The sequence below is a fragment of the Micrasema longulum genome, unplaced genomic scaffold (assembly GCF_059751315.1).
Source record: "Micrasema longulum isolate JH-2025_06_02 unplaced genomic scaffold, ASM5975131v1 h1tg000860l, whole genome shotgun sequence".
In the NCBI taxonomy this organism is placed as follows: Eukaryota; Metazoa; Arthropoda; class Insecta; order Trichoptera; family Brachycentridae; genus Micrasema; species Micrasema longulum.
The window spans coordinates 91,512-105,177 of record NW_028278052.1 but is presented as its reverse complement, the minus strand read 5'-3'; the positions used below and the strand labels follow the sequence as shown (position 1 = coordinate 105,177).

The 13,666-nt window shown below is 30.8% G+C and overlaps 1 protein-coding gene across 1 annotated transcript in view; it reads right to left on the bottom strand.

Moving 5' to 3' along the window:
* The window catches only part of ft (cadherin-related tumor suppressor fat), a 358,439-nt gene that overhangs the window by 331,635 nt on the left and 13,138 nt on the right, over nt 1-13,666 (bottom strand). The gene's annotated exons all lie outside the window — the stretch shown is intronic.

Genomic DNA, 13,666 nt, shown 5'->3' with positions numbered 1-13,666 from the left:
CTACTTCAAACGAATAGACGATTAAACAACATAATTTCGTTTAATACTCAAATATTCTTTTACAAGTTGGATGACTTCCTGAATACATGTTGGGAGATATTATTTTCAATAAAGATTTCCACAAGCATGCAACAAGTTGTGGAAGCAATTTCAGGCTTTCTAAGGTGAGACTAACTGTAACTAAAAAAACGTTTACTATAAATGTTTATAAATATTTATTGAGTTGCCAGAAAGACTCGGGGAAGCTAGAAGCGTCTCCATCTTTGTTATTAAAGCTTTATTACATTACGGTTTTTTAGTAATTATTTTTAAAAGTTTTTAATACCTACTAATATTTAATTTTGTTTATGTATATTTTTTTTTTCTATTTTTATTACATCTTATTGTATTATTATTATTTTCCTAAAAAAATAATTAGTCTTACATATAATTCAACCTTTATTATTATTCAAATTTATTTAATTGAGCTTCACACATATCTCATATAATTTATGAACGATGATGAAGTTCTATAATTTAGGATATATATTATGAAGAATGATACCAATGCTTATTTGCAAATTGTATGTATCCTTGTTGGACTACCAAATAAAATAAAATAAAACCAGCTAATTTTTATAATAAATTAGTGTCCATTTTAAAATTACATTAAGATTTTCAGATATAAATCAACGATTTCTCAAACTCATAAATAAAGTTTTCGATATCGTTTTCTTGAACGTCGTTCCGATAGCGGCGCGGCTTTGGTTTAAATAATATTTATACGATAGGATGAGCTTTTATTTGAATAAAACAAGTTCCCGGTACACAGGCAGGTAAGCATTAAAGAATAAGTTTCGCATTTGGCAGTTGGTACCCCGGATCGGTAAATCACAGGGTCGCCAAAACAACGTGACATTTCTCCATCGCCCCTTGTGGTCAACCCAACGTTTATTATGAAATATTGCAAATTACTGTGGACTGTGGACTGGGTACTGTAGACGTGTGGAACCAACAGCAACGCCAGCGGTAGAGCTTACAAGAACTTGAATTCCAAGCTATTTCTGTACTGAGAGCATTTCCAAGCCACCGATAAAGATAATTTTAATTGTAAGCACGTAAGAATGAACCAGCATTAATCACAGATACTGTACTGATTATTAAAAATATTTATATTTATTTGTTTGTTAATTCATTTAACATTTTGATTTTGATTTTTTTCATTAAAAATAATGTTTCTTCACTGGGATGTGTCCCGTGCTGAGGGGAATATTTAACATTGTTTTGAAACAATACATATTAAACATAACTAAAACATAAATATAAACTATTTTTTTACCCACTCGTAAATCCGTGCGCAATCCACGTCCATAATAGTAATTTAATAGTGAGAGTACTTACTTAATTTCGTTAAAAATTGTCTGTTGGACAAAAACTAACTAAAACGACGTTATGACAATGGAAGTAGGTTGTTCACTTTAATCGAGAAGTAAACCAATCTTCTTTGAGAAAAGGTTACGTTTATTTTAAATTATATACCTCATCATCATTCCCCTTTGCGCCATCCATTTTTGCCAATCCATAGAACACTTCATTTGAAAACCAAGTGTAGCGTATTTTGATCATCTGTTACATTAAATTAAGCTGATCAGTCCTTCGCTTCAGGTGGCAGTCCAGGAACAAAGAAATATTGCAGTTTAAACTATGTTTAAAAGGAATATTTTACATCCAGCCTGCCAGGAATCGAATTCAGGAACTTAAGAACGATAGACAAACGCACCACATACTTTACAATGAAGTGGACTTATCTCCACTCGATTTCATTGTTCAGGTTTTTCTACCCGAGAGCAATCATCGAGTCAATAACATTCGCCTAAAGCTCTGGTTCTATTTTACACACAGAACTATATTCTTCGTCCACCTACACTCAAAAACTAACTAACTAACTAACTAACCATCACGCCATTTCCCCAGAGGGGTAGGCAGAGAGGATAGAACGCCACACCACTCTGTCCTGGCACACTTCCTTTGCTTCCTTCACATTCATACATCTTCTCATGCACGCACGTCGATTATTCCGACTTTTCACATGACCACTTTCAAGAATTTGTTGTACTTGATCATGCCATGTCTTTCTCGGCCTTCCTCGACTTCTACAACCAGACACATTCGCATCATAAATCTTTTTAGCCGTTCTTTCATCATTCATTCGCTCCACATGACCGAACCATCGCAAAAGACCTTTCTTAATTTTGTCGGTACACTCAAAAATATGCTTTATACTAAAATAAATTAACGTAAACACAAAATTGTAGGGTTATACATAAATATTAAACCAACGTTGTCCAATTAGATTTTTTTTAAATATTATTTTTACTTTATTTTTTATTTTTTTAGTCCATCAATATTCATTTATTTTTTTTATTAATTAAATCTAAATGACATTTAAATATCGCCTACGTATTTCGAGTCATAATTGGGATTCTTTAAACACCGCTGTCATTGGGTATCTTGGCATGTCAATGTCGCGATGAAAAAATATTTGTTACATAAAAAAATGAGAGTATAGAAATGTACGCTTCTTAGTTCTACGACATACAATTTTTAGTGGAAAATCATTGATATAAAACTTATAATTTATAAAATTATTTATTTTCAAAGGGTGCGGTGTTTGACGATTGTCTCATAGCCCAGAAATTAATTTTCTTTTATAATGCCTGGTCCACTATGATTATCTCTATAGTTTAGTCATTGGTCCAATCGTAAGACCGCCCCAAGAAGTATTTTCACTCAGTGTCCAATTACCGAACAACGCCTTAGAATAATTGTGCATGCACTTATTTCCTTTCACTGTCACACTTCTGGTCGGGTAAGAATATTGATGCAATTATCGAATATGACTCGCAAATAATTTTATTCGTTTTAGATAATAAAGAAAATGTAATACAAAATAAATTACGCCTAATCAAAATCATACGTGTGCCTATTTCTAATACGATCTTGTTATGCGGTATGACCGATTACAACCAAACTAAGATAGAAGTATGGCAATAGAATAAGACATAAAAAAGTAAGAATTAGACTTTTTGGTTAACGTTTATTTATAGACCAACAAGCACCGCTTTAGCCTAAGACGTCGCATTATTGCGTCCATCACCATGGTTGGTGTTATTTGTGTACTAAGGATTTATACCGTGTCGCAGTCATTGCTGTCAATTTGAAATCTGTGGCGCTTCACAGTCTACACTTTTATGTCATTTCTTTATTACTGGGTACCAGCATGATTTTGACCTGTTTTAAAACTAACCGCTATAATTATCTTATATACATATATATATAACAAAACAAATATCAAATAAGCCAATTACAGGTTTTCACTAAAACCATCACAGTAAGTTAAAAAATATTCTCAAACATAAAATGAATAGTTATTAAATGTAAATTCAAAGGAAAAGAAAAAATACTACTAATTATTTCGAAAGCAAACGCCGTACGTCATTAAGATTATTTGCAAATAAATCTATGTCAAATGATTTATTTATTACATTAAGATTATTAAAAGTTCGCCATAAATATGAAATTTGCCTATAATTAAATGAAACAAGAGGTATGTAAAGAAAAGGGTTATTTCTTAAATCTTGATAGAAAAACATTTATAAGAAGTTTGCATAGTAGTTCAAGACAGTCAATTGAACCACAGGCAATTTTAAGTAAATAAATTATATCCGCTATTTCACGACGTTTTTGCAGAGGCAATAGGTGATGTTTTTTACACATATGAATATACTGGTCGGATTTAAACTCAAGTTTCAACCGGAAACACATGAACTTTACGATTTTTTTGAAATGTTTTCAATGCGTGATATCTGCACATTGTACATAGGATTCCATATTTGTGATGCATATTCTATGTTGCTTCGCACTAATGTACAGTAAAGGATTTTAAGTGAACGACGTAGAGCTGTAAAAAGCAGCTACTGCAAGACGCTACACATCCTAAGTAAGGTTTCACATCTAAAATCAACCCTGATGACTGACGCTGTAATGGGATCCGAAACTTTGGAAAATAGTACGAAAGACACACGACATAATAACTTAGAAAAACTAATTGTGTATGCTTTTGTGATTGAATTGATCGAAAATGTGATGAGCACCTTTTTAAAAATATGAATAATTACTTCTTTAAAGGAAGCAGATCGATCACTTACTGCCGCATTTGTTATCACGAACGTCACCTAGAAGAAATGTCGTTACATTACTAATGAAGAAAACGACCATTGATTTCTACGATTTCTAACCAATTTACACTCTTGATATAAAGCCTCTGCTATGTATAGACGCTACGTTAGCTAGTTTCTCAAGACAGACGCTTAAGAATGCCACTCTGGCTATACTTATTCACTGTATGCCATATGCACATACGTCTCACATAAAATTGGTTCTATCACGTACCTGCAATAACTTAGCTTACCCTGAAAATGCTTGATTTTCATGCTTTTAGAAGGGAATGAATCAAAATACCTTTGGTTGTTTCAATAGGAACTTTTTGGATGAATGTTTAGTATTGAATTTTGATAAAAACAAACGAATAGAAAAATGTTCTTCCAATATTTATAGGAGCATTCGAAACATATTTTCGAAAAGTAATTAATTCACAAAAACCCTTACTATAACAGTTTATTTGATCAAGAATTGTAAATTAAATCATGTTTACCTAGGTAAGTAATTACTATTTAAAAACGATTCAATGATTAATAGCATCGATAATTCAATGGTAATCGAGTAATAAAAATCTCAACCGTCCAATCGCTCTGAAGATGCAAGACGTTTTATAAAACGGATATCAATCAACATATTCTCAAAGATCATTATATGGCACAAATTACTCAAATATTGATTTTATTTATAAATATTTAAATGCTTTTTTTAAAACTAATTTGTTAAAAATAAAAAAAAACACACAATTTTACTTAAAGTTTATTCACCAATTACTATTTTTGCATTTTCAGAAATATTTACTGACTTTTTTATTACTATTTCAATTTAAATTATGTTTTAAGTTACTATATATATGTATGTTGTAGTTATTTTTTTGGATACTTTTCTACGAAATTAATCTAACAAGTAATAAAATTTATATTTAGATGGAAGTGGTTACAATTTTTACTTTCTAGTCATTTAAATAAGAATAATGATTTGTAAATTTTAATTAAATATTTACAGAAAACCAACATTCAATGATAATTCAATACATTATTCGAGATATCATTTATCTCAAAAATTATCAGTACTTCATTATTTTATGCATGGATCATTAACACTATCTTTGAGTCAAAAAAATGTTAACTATATTAACTTTTAGTGTTTTATTTATAAAGTTTCCTTTTTAATGTTTTATTCTTAAGATTTTTTATAAATTCGTTTTTTTTTAAATATATTATAATGGAATTTCAAAATATTCAATAAATTCACGCTGTTTGATTTTATCGATATCATGGTGTTATTTTCTATTTTGTGTTGGAAAATCATTCAACCTGGCACGTCTATGGAATAAATGTCATTATAATCGCCGGTATGCCTCCCATTATTCAATAAATAGCCATCAAAAGGTTTATCACGTTCACCCGTATGATATTACTGAAATGGTTATTTATGGGTTTTCCGACAAAGGCAGGGAGAAAGTGGACTTACAGTTATATTGCAGCTTCCCTACCACACGAATGCGATGACACAATGATAAACTTAGATCTGTTAGACCTTTTGTGCTTACAGCTCAATTCGATGGCCATGTGACTTATTCTCGGCGATACATTGAAGATAGGCGCTTGACAGTCTTATCTATCGTTTCAAGTCTATTGAATACCAAAATTTTACCAAAAGGAATAATCTATGTTGGGTGTTCCGATTTTGCTACGCAACAGGTGATTTTAGGAATAATTATTGCGTAAGACTGAATCAATTATTATTCTTAAAGTCGGTAATTATAAATAGGTTAAATATTGGTTTTATTCATTCAAAATCTTAGTATGTAATCATAATAACATATTTTTATGAAAAAAAAGTAGACTGCCTAAGATATAAAACACTGAAGTCTACTTTTTGCCATTTTGAAGATAAAAATGCAGAAATTATCGCAACAAGCTATTTTATACGTGAATAAAATAACAAAGTCCACCTTCGTTGCAAAAATTCTTTTTTAAGTTGAAATAAAAATCTGAAAGCCACTTTGTTTTAGTGCAAAAAACATCAGTAGTCCAAGGTACACTATTGTAATATATTCTTTTAGTATCCAAAAAATCATTATTTAACATTAAAAATTCTTTATAGGCTGAAATTATCTCATTTGGTTCAAAGGTCATGTTGTTTTGGAAATCGCACAATAAAAAAATCTTGTTTCCTTAACGTTTCGTTCATGTGACTCCTCTGGTTCAGCTTATCCTTATCCTTATGTACATATATTATATTCTGTATAAAATCATTATTTATTATTACACGGTAACACTTTAAGAAACTGAACTCTTTCGAGTATGCAGTAAATTAGGATTATTTAACGGTAATAACTTTTTTTTTAACTTTTCGAATTGGCAGGCTTATTGCCAAATGGCTATTTATTCTAACCAATCAATAAAATAAAATAGACACGAAGAAGAAACGATATGTTCTAAATGAATTAATCTCGACATCAGTATTCAATGGGAAAAGCAGAATAAAAAAAGAGGACAAGAGGAGAGCTTAATGAACAGAAAAGAGTTGTTTCTTTTCCCGTGATAAAGCTGCCATAGAAACATTTTTAATGGCCCGGAAGATCATTTCATAAATAAAAAAATTCTTGTGTTTTTTCATTCATTTTTCTAAAACATTTTTGTGATAGACAATTCGCATGTTTTTGCGCAATAAATATAGGAATGCGCTGACCATAAAGCATTTTCAATTTGTGCATCTAAAGTGGCATATCTGTGAGCTCCCTACCGAATTTAGTATTGATCTCTGCTTCTATGCAATGGGCGTACAAGTTTGTTGAAATAAGGCGTACCTAGTGGTGTCTCTCCATACAATATACAAGCCTGACACAGCATGCGCTGAATAACAATGCCGGGAGAAAGTTTGCGCGGAATTTGATCAAGTCGCTATGCCTTTATTGTAAATATTATTTTGTTGAATAACATTGCCGCTGTGGAACAAAACGAACCTCATTAATCTTGCTTCTTATATAAATATGTTCATTACACGTACACACACAAATCACAAGCTCTTCACATTTGAGAGGAGAGGAATGTTATTTGGAATTTTCATTCCATAAATAACTTTTTAACAATAGCTTATTTCATTTTTAATTTGAATTTCACGTTTTTGAAAGATACATGGTATTGTATGAGTTTTGTTCGTTTTTTTTCCAATTATCAACAGATTTTGGTAGTAATATAAGTAGAATTGATAGCAGAACAATAAAAAATGTAACGCAGAGGTCTTTCATCGAAATAAGTATATTTTAGATAATTGGCAATTTGGGTGGTAAAATGTGATTTAAATAATTGTGAATAAATGAATACGAAAGAGATTTTTTAATGTTTCGTAAAATATTGTAACAATGAAATCACACACACAAAATCAGATATTAATCCAAAGAGTAAAAAAAGATAAACAATTTATAAACATGATATTTTCAATTGTTTTATTTCTCGTTTAACGACATATCTACAATAAATATTGAATTGCACATCCAATAAAATAGTCATAACTCAAAAAATTAGAATTTCCAGAAGATCCTGAAACTAAAATAACATGGTGTCGTAAAACAATATTTTAAGATTGGGTATTTTTTTTTCGCGCTTTAAAGCAATGCCTGTTTTTGTTCAGATTTATCTTTGAAAACGCTGTTCCAATTTTTAAAGAAAATATTGATTGTTATTTATAAAATAGTTAAAATATGACACTGTTTGAGAATGGACGCGTTAAAACAAATGTTAGTGTGTGTCATGAATTCATTAAAAACTCACATATGATAATTTAAAAAAACAGTTTATTCGGTATACTTTACTCTAAATACGATTGATAGTTGCTGAATGTGCATCTTGAGTGGTGTATGCTATGTATATATGCCGCATGTAATGTATATGTTTGTGTATGTTTTATATGTGCGTTCATGTGTGTGCGTGGATGGCTCGGAGTGTACATTCGGTATTTTTATTTATTTTAATTTATTACCTCCATGGAAAACGCAAATGTCAACAATTATTCTTTTCTCACTTAAAATTCTTATTTATTTTTTTGTCACATTTAATGTTTATATCTTTTTAATTTATGAAAACTTAATTGGTCTTTTTATGTTAAAAAATTGTTGTTTTTAATACTTATTTTTTATGACTGTATGTTTTTTGAATAAAATAAAATAAAATAAAAAATAAAATAAAAAATAAAATAAATAAAATTGTAGAATATGAACGCATATGAGTAATTAAACTGATTCGGATTCACACAGTTTGTTTAAAAACCAGTTCCCATTCGATGATCGCACCGTAACTAATACATTTACTTTTTTAAAGATAAACTATAAGTTCGAGCGACACCGCCTACCTCGCGTACATAAACATAAAAATATAATTAGTAGTAACATAAAAACATAATTTCAGTAGACGAAAAGCTTCATTTGACTTAACTTCTTATTATTGCATTGATTTAAACAAAGTTGTTATGTTCTAACGTAATGCAACACGTTTAAATGTTGACACACGGCCACAATTTCAGTAAAACTGAACAATTATTGCGACAACACAAATGAAATGACCAGTTTAGAATTCAAAACAGCTAATTTATTGAGTCCACTGATTAAAAACAATCGCGGAATATCGTTTGTCGCGCGAACCAACGCGCAACGGCTCGTTGCCAGTTCATATAAATCATTACGCATTGTTTGCAAACTTGTCAGACTCTAATGCGAGATTATTTCCTTCGGGTAGCGAATGAACAATGAAATGCAACTCCGTAAAAAGAGAGGGTCACAATCGAGGTGGGTTTACCTGGGACACCTATGTCCGACGCTGTTTAGTAAAGCGTGGAGTAAAAAATGGACACATTTGAAAATTCATAACAAAATATTTACATATTACAACAGAGATGAAGAACGTTTGAGATGTACATATGTAGGTGAAATAATTCAATTAGATGAATCTCACCCGCATAAATAAAGTTTTCAGCTCTTTAACTTCGCAAACATCAACACATGAAAGAATTGAAGGAATATAAATGTTCAAATATAGGCAGAATGGTGAATGTTACACAGTGTGTAAAGTGGCCACTTAAACCAGCCATTGACAGGTCATAAGCCTTGTAGATGCCTAGACTTTTATATTACCTTATCTTAAATGTTCTTCATCTCTGTTCTAATATGTTTATATAGCTCCCCAGGGAGTTGAATCCAGTCCTTGTCTACAAAAATTTAGACAAACTCAAAATATTGTTGAGAAAATATTTAAATATCATGATATTACTCTTAATTACGGTATTCTCTGTGGCGGAGTCGTTAAAACTACGGGATAGCGAGTTCAATTCCTGGTGCAAAGCACAAAAATTAAAAGGAATTTTGGTCAACCTCGAGACTAACGTAATGTGTTTTAAATATCAGTTGATTTACACGATGATTCACGGCCAGACCGAGAAACTTAAACATTCCTCTTGGTAAACTTTTTTTTAAATCCTGCTATTTTTTTTAATTTTTTTTTTGTTCACAGAGTGCAAATGGAGTAAATCTATTATTTCTCGGACTAGCATCTCTTCCACAAACCCCTACCACTATCCTTAAGAAATAAATAAAAAAGTACTTGACGTGGATAGGGGAAACAGCTGGGTAGGGGAAGGGTAGAGGTTTGAGATAGGGACGCTAGTCCTAGTAATAAATTTTCAGATTTTAAAAAAATAAAAAAAACATTCAAATAGAATAAACAGTTGTTGAAAAAAAAATTATTAAAAAAAAGTTTAGTACCAGGAATATTCCTCTGAAGTTTCGTGGTTTGGCCCTGAAACGTCGTGTATAGAATGTAAGTATTATTATTATTATTTTTTAGTCCACTGTTAGACATACTGTTTAAAATTTTAAAAAGGATACTTATCCATATACAAAAATCACAAAATGATCCAACATAAAAAGCCTTACCAATACTCTACAGACAGACTTTTTAGAGAATTTCCAGTACTAGACATAAGACAAATATACATAAAGACAATTTTAAGACATTTCCATCAAAATCCTGACAGACATAATGACGGACAACAAATTTACGACACTAGGCAAAGACAAAAGACAATACTTCTGCTCCCAAAGAAAAAAACAAATTACGGACAAAGGCATTATACGTTTCTGGCCCCTAAGCTATACAACTTTTTAAGCAAGGACATATTGGCGAACAAAATGAAAAACAATATTTTCAAAGCTAGAGTACATAAATGGATTGCTAAAAAGACTAGACAGGAAGCTGAGGAATATGTTTCATATATAAGAATGTAATTGTAGTTTCTTGAAAATCCTTTTTCGTTTTATTGATGTAGATATGTTTTAATTTTTATTTTTTTTATTTCTTTTAAATTTTTACACAATTGATGTGAAATTATGTACAATTATGTATAAATAAAAAATACACTGACACTCCGGAACGTGCCTGTGGGCCAGTGGAGTGGCTATATCCATAAAAAATATATATATATATTGAATGTACCTACCTATTGTATAGACATTTTTGTTAACTATGTATTTGTATTGTATTTTATATTGGATTAAATAAATAAATAAATAAAAATAAAAAATAAAATAAATAAATTTATTAGAGATATTTATAAGAAATTATAGCGGTGAAAACATAATAAATTAAACGTTTTCAAGCTTGTTATTCTATGTGTTTTTCAGGACTCGGTTGTGATCGAAGATCACAGATTAGAGATCCACGGTTTAAATCCAACGCTACCACAACTTTTTTTTTTTTTTTTTAAAAAAAGAAATATTTGCGTTCTTATGATTTACCCAAATATTTAATTTTGAGGGCCATTCTCAACGAGTTGTAATTAACTCACTATTAGAAAATGGAATCAAGTTGGGGTAGAGTGGGATTCGAACAACGGACCTTTGGTCTGTGAGTCCGAGACACTAGCCACGGGACCACAACCCGACTTGGTTCCCATTTTCCAATAGCGAGCTATTTACAGCTCGTTGAATATGTACCCTAAAATTGAAATATTAAGATAAATCATAAGAACACGAACATTTATTACACGAACTATTATTATTAATTTCGAGTAAATGATTACATTTCTTCTGATGTGCAAATTCGATAAAAACTGGTAAAAACTGTAAAACGGCTATTAAAAATTGCAGTCATATTCGACTTTAGATAAAAAAAATGGGCATAAAAAATAATTGACTCGCTTTTCAGGAGCGCATAAATATTCATTATGCAAAAATTATTTCGGAACATTTCGTAAGCCCCGGGTGGTAATGACTAAAGCCGGGCCTGAGATATTTTTATCCCTTTATCGAAACATTCTATGAGTTTCTTATTCTGTCTGTATTTAAATTGTATTTAATTATAATAATTTATCTTTAACAAGTTGAAGTATTTGTTATTCAAGGGAAGCATGTTTTCGAAAGGAAGATGAGTAGGAAAAGATGTTAAAAGGAGAGTGAATTCGGGCAACAAAATTACCGACACACTAAGCACAGTAATCGCTAATAAAAATATGTCAATCAAAGCTAGCCTGGCAGTACACAACGGAGTTTTAATCCCAACACTTATGTATTTTATTTATTTTTTATTTTATTTAATCAAACAATTTTTTTTTTTGTACTCCCAGAAGTTACAAAAAAACTTGTTTTGGGACAGAATAATATTTACATAAAGGTATGGTAATAATAATAATATAGGAACAAGAAATAATATGTACATAAAACTGAAACAAGATAGCAAGTTAAATATATAATACGAAGAAATTAAAACAAATCATAATAAATATTAAAATTAAACATTTACATACAGCCAGAAAGAAATATCTGAGGAAAAGAAGAAAGTATGGAAGTGAAACATGGAACTGGCAGAGAAAGGAGGAAAGCGGATTGATCGCGGTCGTAATGCGTGTATTATATCATTAGAATATTTGATTGAACATAAGTTAATTATTTACAAAAATTCTGTTCATTCAAAGTAATTAATAAATACATAAAACAAATTGAGGAAAATGGTTGTCAACGACCAGACATTCATATTTCCTTATCCAAAATACATATTCAACGGAGTTGAAACTTCAGGCCACTCAGAAGTCCACGAAATTATCAAGAGACAAAAACTCGGCTGTGTTTTAAAATATCATATCATGAATTGAGAAAATTTCTTCTAAATCTAATAAAATAATATTTACGTTATTATATTCCCACGTCCCCGTATTATAACTATTTAAAGGTCAAGATGTCGCATATTCGCGTGGTATTAAACCTCGCGTGGAATGTATTTCCTTCAACGGGGGTGAATGATAATTATTTGGCCAGTTCACTATCTGAGACGAGAAGTGGAGGAAGTATGAGAAAGGAAGTGTCGAAATGGTTGGTATGGGAAGGCTGGCGGGGTAGGGGGTGGTCAGGTGGAGAGGGGGACTCGGCGAGAAACGAGCGCTAATAACGAGACAAGAATGCAAATGATACGAAACGAAGGAATGCTCCCAGTTGGTCCTGCCAATTCCTGTGTAAACACGGGGTTGGGTCCAAACACAAATTTACGCATAAATCAAGGGTTGGTGGACCCACGCTTTACGTCTGCTGAAGCGCCAACCAATGAGGAACGTCCTGTATTTTTTGTTGGTATTATCAGTGCCATGATTTTTTGAAGTTTTGTCATTTTGAAATTACTCCGCTCGTGACGTCGCAAGTCTTCATCGGCGTCCGTGAGTTCTGCTGATTGTAAAGTTGGCTTTCCGAAAAACGGAAATATATCACAACACTGTATCATTGATTGATTTGGAAGAACTTGTGACATCGTTCAAAGTATTGCAATTTTATTGAAAAAAAATTTTTTATTTTTTTTATGCATTTTTGAGAAACTTAACCAAGCAATTTAATGCTCTAATTTTTATTTTTTTGAAATATTTTTTTACATACAATTTCCCGTCGCACTTCATTGAACTTCGGCGATTATAAAACAGAAATACTATATTATTTACACCTAAGATTTTTACTTATTTATTTATTATTAATTTATTTATTATATATATATATATACGGCCTAAGCCAATTACAACAGTAACATGAAGAAACATAAATGTAAGAAACTGAACAAAATGAACATAAAACTATTTGGCAAAGACAAACAAGGGCAAAACAATTATAGTATACAATATATTAAAAAAAACGAAAGATCAAAAACTTTGAGCTAAACCATGCCAATCCAACTTCATCCCACACTGTTTAGTCACGAAGAGATCTACGAAAAGCCGGAAGATCTATCCCAAAAAAATCCAAGTCGAAAGTATATGGAGACTTACGAAATAAAATAACAAAATGAAACAATTAAAATAAATAAACGAATTTCTTCGTCTCAGTTAAGTTGTCTATCAATGATATTTACTTATTTACTTAACTTTTTTTTATTTATTACAAATTCACAAAACTGCTTAAATATTTGTTTATTAATTATTATATCATCAATTTTAAAAA